Genomic DNA, 8,579 nt, shown 5'->3' with positions numbered 1-8,579 from the left:
TTTGTCAGATTTTCCCACTTTCTGAAGTGAGGAATAAGGCATTAAGTTCACAACAGCCCCACCATCGACAAACACTTTGTTTATTGGAACCCCATCCACTTTTGCCCTTATAAATAAAGGCTTCAAATGATACATCATTCCTCGATCTGGCTTCTCAAACACAGCCTTTTGTTCTTCCACTACTCCTTTTCCCATTACATAGTAACAAACGGGTGTTTCTTCCACATTTTCGTCTGGAAGAAAATCATCTTCATTTTCAGACACCTCAGATATTCTGTCGAACTCTGCTGGAAGTACGGATACAATTCCACAGTCAATTAACAACTCATCTGATTCTATGTCAAAATTGTCGTCGACCTCTTCGTCCGACAATGGGGAATACTCAGGCTCTTTTCCTGTATTGAGAGTCGGAGCATCATCATCAACTAATTCTTTGATGAGTTTCTTTCCCAGGATCATTCCTGCAGCCAACCTCTCATTTGCCACTTTGGCCTGCTCTTCAGTCAATCTCCTCTGAAAAGGTTTCGGCTGGTAGTGAGAGAAACCTGCCTGCATCATCTTTGAGTTTTCCTGGCCATTCTTATGGCTTCTTTGGGAACGCCTCCACTGCGTTCGAGTCATAGGATTCTTTCCTTTGTAATTTGGAGATATATAGTCTTTCCTCTTAGATCCACTATCAGTCCAAGAGCCTTCAGCATTTGCTCCAGTTCCTTGGATCTGCCATTCTGGACGTTTACCTCCTCTGAAGTTAATGGGTTTCACCCACTTGTCCTCAGGGACATCCGTCTTAGGTCTAAAAGTCTTTGGCTTCTCAAACCTTTTCCTGTAATCTCCAGCCCTTCGACCACTGTTTTCTCCTGTATACATGAATTGACGATTCTTGCCTCGACGAGGGTCAAACCTCACTTTGTTTGCAGCATCAACATTGAAAACAACATCACACCTTGGACATAATCCAACTTGAGATTTGTTGTTGTGACACCTCTCAAGGAATTTCAAAAGGCTCTCGTTTGGTTCAGGATAGACCATGTTCAAGATTTTGCCATCAGTAGCACCATCTTGCTTTCCGCCGAAACCATCAGTAGTTTCGACCATCATCACATCAGCAAGCTCAGTATAGTGAGCCTCTTCGACTTGCAAGGGGTCAGTATCCACTTGCATTGATGACTTTGGCTTTTCTCCAAACTGTAACCTTCCTTCTTTCAAAGCTTTCTGCACCAAATCCCTGAAAAGAACACATTGAGAAGTCTTATGACCCAGGAAATTATGAAATTTACAAAATCCTCTTTTTTTCTTTTGTTCAAGAGGAGGATTCTTAAGTCCTGGGGGTACTATTATTTGTCCATCAGTTACTAACAAATCGAATATCTCATCACATTTTGTTATATCAAATGAATACGTTTTACTAGAAAATTGATCATTTTTATTTTCGATCGGATTTTTATCTTTTGAGGGCTTAAGTAATTTACAAATATATGGTGGTCCCGGCTTCAATTCAGCCACATTGACCTCTCCCTCTTCGTATTCACTATCACTATCAGAGTCGAACTCATTTGTAGTAACATAAGCTATCTTTTATTTCTTATGATATTTACTAACTCTGGCTTTTTCAGCTTTCAGCCTTTCGACCTGGCGTACTCTATCTGCCAGTTGTGCCATATCTCTCAAATGTTGGGTGTCTAATTTCTTCCTTATGGAATAATCTAACCCACCTGCAGCCATTTCGACTAACTCATGTTCAGAAATTTGTGTGAAGCATCTGGCTTTCAGTAACCTAAAACGATTTAGATAGTCATCGACTGGTTCTGTCCCCTTTCGCCTAACTCCAGCTAACTCTTTCAAACTAATCTTCGACTGTCCCATATAAAATTGCTCATGAAACAATCGTTCTAATTGATTCCATGAGAACAAGGATTGTGGAGATAAGGTCGTGAACCAAGTAAACGCATTTTTTGTTAACGAACTTGGAAAATATTTCATCTTTAGATTTTCATTGTTTGCTATTTCTCCAGCCTCTGTCTGGAACCTAGCAATATGTTCGACTGTCGATTCGCCAGTCTCACCAGCAAATTTGGTGAATTTTGGGACTTTCCAACCCCTAGGCAATTCTGTTTGCCTTACATATTCTGACAGTGGGGAAACAAAATTTGGTCTGTGCAAACCTACATTTATTCCATTCTGAACTAAGATTTGTTCGACTACGTTCGAGATATTATTGTGCCCAACATTGACATCTTGCTCGATATTTCTAAGAACCTGATCAGCATCTTGATGCCTTTGTACTACTCTAGGGATTTCTTGTTCAATTTGTTCCCCATTTCTAGGAGTTTCAACTACTCTAACATTCGACCCTTGTGGAGTCGAAAGGTTTGGTTGTGGGGGTGCTCCAAAGAAATCTGCTATTCTGGCCATTTGTCTAGCCAATATTTTATAACTTTGGTTCGTGTTGTTTATCATGGGAGTAAAAACAGTCCCCATTTGTTGAGTAAGGGCATTCACCATTTCATGATTACTTTCGTCTATTTGTTGTCGAATTGACAACATTGACGTAGTACTTAACGATGGCAAAGCCTGGTTATTGTAACCTATGCCCATAGGTCGAACCCATGGATTTGATGTGCTTGTTGCCATCATGCTGTCGGAATATAATGAAGGATTTGTGTGCAATCCTTGCATCATAGACGTAGGCATTCCAAATTGAGGATTAAAACCTGGTGGAGGTAGCATTCCATGAAACGGCGGTCATAATGGGTTAAACGGTGACCGTACATTCATTGGTGATGATACCAATGTTGCTTCCGTCGATCCACCAATATTTGTTGTTCTAACTGGCGACGAATTTGCAGCATTTTGTGATGTTGTTCCGGTTAGAACAACTCCTTGATTTCCAGAAAGGTCAGAATCATTTGCATTAACTTCAGACATGTTAGTTAATTTTCGACCACTTCTTAGAATCATACATAACTAATGCACTAACAAATATAAAACAAACAGCAATTGACGAGTCCCACTGGGCGTGCCAATTTGTTTACCCAGAAAAATGGTAAACAAGCGCTAGTTTCCTTTATAAAGGTTAATTTTGCGGAATCAACTAGAATATTCCAGGACTAATTGCTTTAATTTGTTTATTACGTGTATCTGGTTTGTATTAAATGCAGCAATAACTTTAAAGTAAAAGTAAACACTGAAACTAAAGGCTTTAAAGTAAATAAAAGCAGTAAAAGAGCAGTAAATGTGCACTTAAAATGAGATTTAACGTAAAATGATTGCATAAATCAAACTGGTACGCATACGTACATTCCAAAGTTGCACTCGTCACTCATTATTGCACAGAGATTTGAGTTTACTTGTGTTTTGTAGAAAATGAGGACCCTAAACTGTTCCTATTGAACTTGCTTAAATAGTAAAAATAAAATAACTACTACTAACGGTCGACTGATTATCAGTCAACACGTGTCTTCGACATGCAAGATCTTCAACTGTGGGACCTCCACGCGTCCTGTGAAAACTGCCAGAAAACTGCTTGAAACTGCCTCTTAACTTCTGATGCCTTCCAACCTCAATGCCTAACTTAAACAAAACGTCTAAGTTTTTTTTTTGTTTGTTCTAGTCGAACCTCCATCTTAACTAAATCTAGTCGAACCTTGGTCAATGATGGTTTGTAGATAGTCGAACGACAGCTTTGACTAAACAAGACCTTTCAGTCAGATTTTCCTCTTTAGATTTAATAATCTCAACTGTTTTAAAGATTATTTACCATTATTTAATAAGTCGAAATCCTAGGGTAACAGCGGGATGGCGAAAGCGTACGTTAAGGATATTAGCATGTTCCGAGTCAACAGAGCGAGAGTTTGAGATTAGGAGATTTAAGTAGATAACGACTTCATAAAACAAGCATTTTATTGTTAGAACAAGATTTGTTCTTATCAATTATCTTAGTTTTGATGATAACAATAATATGAATTTTGCTTAAGATAATATGGTACTCTAATCCAATGCAATTTCCCTTTCAGGAAATATATATAAAGAGTACGCATAATTCAGCGCTCAGAAGTTGTGTCTCAAATGGTTCAGCATGCAACATCAGAACATGGTCTGGCAAGACATCAGAAGATGGTCGAAGCAGAATCAGAACATGGGTCTATGGAAGCATCAGAAGAACATGAGATCAGAAGCACTGAAGATCAGAAGATGGTATCACGCTCAGAAGCACTTCAAGGTCAGAAGATCAGAAGATGCTATGCACCAAGCTGTTTTGACTCTGATGATATTCAAACGTCGTATTCACAAACATCAGATCAGAAGGAAGTACAGGTGGCAGACTACGCTGACTGACAAAAGGAACGTTAAAGCTACTAAAGGCTACGTCAGTAGACACAGCGTGAACAAGGCTCGAGGTAGTTGACAAAAGCGTATAACATTAAATGCAATGCTGTACGGAACACGCAAAGCATTAAATGCACTCAACGGTCATCTTCTCAACGCCTATAAATATGAAGTTCTGATGAGAAGCAAGGTTAACGATCCTGAACAAATACAATTCAAATTAACTTGCTGAAACGCTGTTCAAACAAAAACTCAGAATCTTCATCTTCATCAAAGCTCACTACATTGCTGTTGTAATATATTAGTGAGATTAAGCTTAAACGATTAAGAGAAATATCACAGTTGTGATTATCGCTTTTAAGAAGCATTTGTAAACTCTTAGAATTGATTACATTAAGTTGTAAGGAACTAGAGTGATCGTGTTGATCAGAATACTCTAGGAAAGTCTTAGGAGTGAACTAAGCAGTTTGTAACTAGAGTGATCAGGTTGATCAGTAGACTCTAGAAAAGTCTTAGAAGTTGTCTAAGCAGTTGTTCCTGGAGTGATCAAGTTGTGATCAGAATACTCTAGAAGACTTAGTCGTGGACTAAGTGGAAAACCATTGTAATCCGTGCGATTAGTGGATTAAATCCTCAGGTTGAGGTAAATCATCTCTGCGGGGGTGGACTGGAGTAGCTTCGTTAACAGCGAACCAGGATAAAAATAATTGTGCAATTTATTTTTATCGTCCAAGATTTAAAGTCACACTTATTCAATCCCCCCCTTTCTAAGTGTTTTTCTATCCTTCAATTGGCATCAGAGCGCCGGTTCTAAGGTGCAAGCACTTAACCGTGTTTAGAAAAGATTCAGGAAGAGAAAAACGCTTCAGTAAAAGATGGTTGATGAAAGTGAAAAGTCTACACCTACACCTGCATCTACATCTGGCTCTGCTGAGCAATACAACGGTAACAATGGTTATACTAGACCGCCGGTGTTTGATGGTGAAAACTTTGAATACTGGAAAGATAAACTGGAAAGTTACTTTCTGGGTCTAGATGGTGATCTATGGGATCTTCTAATGGATGGTTACAAACATCCAGTAAATGCCAGTGCCGTGAAGCTGTCAAGGCAAGAAATGAATGATGATCAAAAGAAGCTTTTCAGGAATCATCATAAATGTAGAACTGTTTTGCTGAATGCTATCTCTCATGCTGAGTATGAGAAGATATCTAACAGGGAAACGGCCTATGACATATATGAGTCCTTAAAAATGACTCATGAAGGAAATGCTCAAGTCAAGGAGACTAAAGCTCTAGCCTTAATCTAGAAGTATGAAGCCTTCAAGATGGAGGATGATGAAGACATTGAAAAGATGTTTTCGAGATTTCAAACTCTGACTGCTGGATTGAGAGTTCTTGACAAAGGATACACCAAGGCTGATCATGTAAAGAAGATCATCAGAAGCTTACCCAGAAGATGGGGTCCGATGGTGACTGCATTCAAGATTGCGAAGAATCTGAATGAAGTTTCTCTGGAAGAGCTTATCAGTGCCTTGAGAAGTCATGAAATAGAGCTGGACGCAAATGAGCCTCAAAAGAAAGGTAAGTCTATTGCATTAAAATCAAATATCAAGAAATGCACTAACGCTTTTCAGGCTAGAGAAGAAGATCCTGAAGAATCAGAATCTGAAGAAGAAGATGAACTGTCCATGATTTCCAGAAGGCTAAATCAACTCTGGAAGACCAAGCAAAGGAAGTTCAGAGGCTTCAGAAGTTCAAAGAGATTTGAACATGGAGAATCTTCTGATGACAGAAGATCTGACAAGAAGAAGGTCATGTGCTATGAATGCAATGAACCAGGACACTTCAGGAATGAATGTCCAAATCTTCAGAAGGAGAATCCCAAGAAGAAGTTTCATAAGAAGAAAGGTCTTATGGCAACCTGGGATGAGTCAGAAGATGATTCAGAAGATGAGCAGGCCAACTGTGCGCTGATGGCGACAGAAGATGACGGATCAGAATCTACATCAGAATCAGATTCTGAAGAGGTATTTTCTGAACTTACTAGAGATGAGTTAGTTTCCGGTCTAACTGAACTTCTGGAACTCAAGTCTCAGATTAGTCTCAAATACAAAAAGCTGAAAAAGCAATTTGAATTTGAAACAAAGAAGCTTGAGTTGGAGAATTCTGAATTAAAAGAAAAACTTTTAAAATTATCCAATAATGTTGGATCTCCTTCTGATTCAGAAAAATCCACTCCTAGTCTAAACCATATTCTGAAAGAATATGATTTAAGTTTCAGGAAGTTCTTATCTAGAAGTATTGGCAGAAGTCAGCTAGCTTCTATGATATATGCTGTGTCTGGAAACAAAAGAGTTGGCATTGGTTATGAGGGTGAAACCCCATACAAACTTGAACCTGTTGATGAAATGAAACTCACATACAAGCCATTGTATGATCAGTTCAAGTATGGCCACTCTCATGATATTAGGCACACTTCACATGCACAAAGTTTTCACATAACACACACCAAGAAGCATGTGACACAACCTAGGAAATATCATGAAACTCATATTAAAAATTATCATGCTGTTCCTCCTATTGCTTATAATGTCAAACCCAAGTTCAATCAGAACTTGAGAAAATCTAACAAGAAAGGACCCAAGAAAATGTGGGTACCTAAGGATAAGATTATTCCTATTGCAGATATCCTTGGCTGCAAGAAGGACAAAGCACAACATGTCATGGTACCTGGACTCTGGATGCTCACGACACATGACAGGAAGAAGGTCTATGTTCCAAGACCTGGTGCTTAAGTCTGGAGGAGAAGTCAAGTTTGGAGGAGATCAGAAGGGCAAGATAATTGGCTCTGGAACTATAAAGTCTGGTAACTCTCCTTCCATTTCTAATGTACTTCTTGTAGAAGGATTAACTCATAACCTCTTATCTATCAGTCAATTAAGTGACAATGGTTATGATATAATCTTCAATCAAAAGTCTTGCAAGGCTGTAAATCAGAAGGATGGCTCAATCCTATTTACAGGCAAGAGGAAGAACAACATTTATAAGACAGATCTGCAAGATCTTATGAGTCAGAAGGTGACTTGTCTTATGTCTGTTTCTGAAGAGCAGTGGGTCTGGCACAGGAGATTAGGTCATGCTAGTTTGAGAAAGATCTCTCAGATTAACAAACTGAATCTTGTCAGAGGACTCCCTAATCTGAAATTCAAATCAGATGCTCTTTGTGAAGCATGTCAGAAGGGCAAGTTCTCCAAACCTGCATTCAAGTCTAAGAATGTTGTTTCTACCTCAAGGCCATTAGAACTCTTGCACATTGATCTGTTTGGACCAGTCAAAACAGCATCTGTCAGAGGAAAGAAATATGGATTAGTCATCGTAGATGATTATAGTCGCTGGACGTGGGTAAAATTCTTGAAACACAAGGATGAGACTCATTCAGTGTTCTTTGATTTCTGCATTCAGATTCAATCTGAAAAAGAATGTAAAATCATAAAGGTCAGAAGTGATCATGGTGGTGAATTTGAGAACAAATCCTTTGAAGAATTCTTCAAAGAAAATGGTATTGCCCATGATTTCTCTTGTCCTAGAACTCCTCAGCAAAATGGAGTTGTAGAACGAAAGAATAGGACTCTACAAGAAATGGCCAGAACCATGATCAATGAAACCAATATGGCTAAGCATTTCTGGGCAGAAGCAATAAACACTGCATGCTATATTCAGAATAGAATCTCTATCAGACCTATTCTAAATAAGACTCCCTATGAATTGTGGAAGAATAGAAAGCCCAACATTTCATATTTCCATCCTTTTGGATGTGTATGCTTTATTCTGAACACTAAAGATCATCTTGGTAAGTTTGATTCCAAAGCTCAAAAGTGTTTCCTTCTTGGATATTCTGAACGCTCAAAAGGCTACAGAGTATACAATACTGAAACATTGGTTGTAGAAGAATCAATCAATATCAGGTTTGATGATAAGCTTGGTTCTGAAAAACCAAAGAAGTTTGATAATTTTGCAGATTGTGATATTGACATATCAGAAGTTGTTGAGCCAAGAAGCAACGCATCAGAAGCAGAGCTTCTCAGAAGCAAAGAATCTGAAGATCAAGTATCAGCTTCTCTGGAGGATCTAAGCATATCTGAAGAACCATCTGTCAGAAGATCATCCAGACTCATCTCTGGTCACTCAGAAGATGTCATTCTTGGAAAGAAGGATGATCCAATCAGAACAAGAGCATTCCTTAAGAACAATGC

General features: G+C 38.7%; 1 pseudogene; it reads right to left on the bottom strand.

Moving 5' to 3' along the window:
• Positions 1 to 1,110: 1,110 nt before the first annotated feature.
• Positions 1,111 to 2,517, bottom strand: LOC131656361 (uncharacterized; annotated as a pseudogene).
• Positions 2,518 to 8,579: the final 6,062 nt, after the last annotated feature.

This window comes from Vicia villosa, linkage group LG3 (assembly GCF_029867415.1).
Source record: "Vicia villosa cultivar HV-30 ecotype Madison, WI linkage group LG3, Vvil1.0, whole genome shotgun sequence".
In the NCBI taxonomy this organism is placed as follows: domain Eukaryota; kingdom Viridiplantae; phylum Streptophyta; class Magnoliopsida; order Fabales; family Fabaceae; genus Vicia; species Vicia villosa.
Note: the sequence above shows the minus strand (reverse complement) of the source record. Positions and strands in the feature narration are given on the sequence as shown.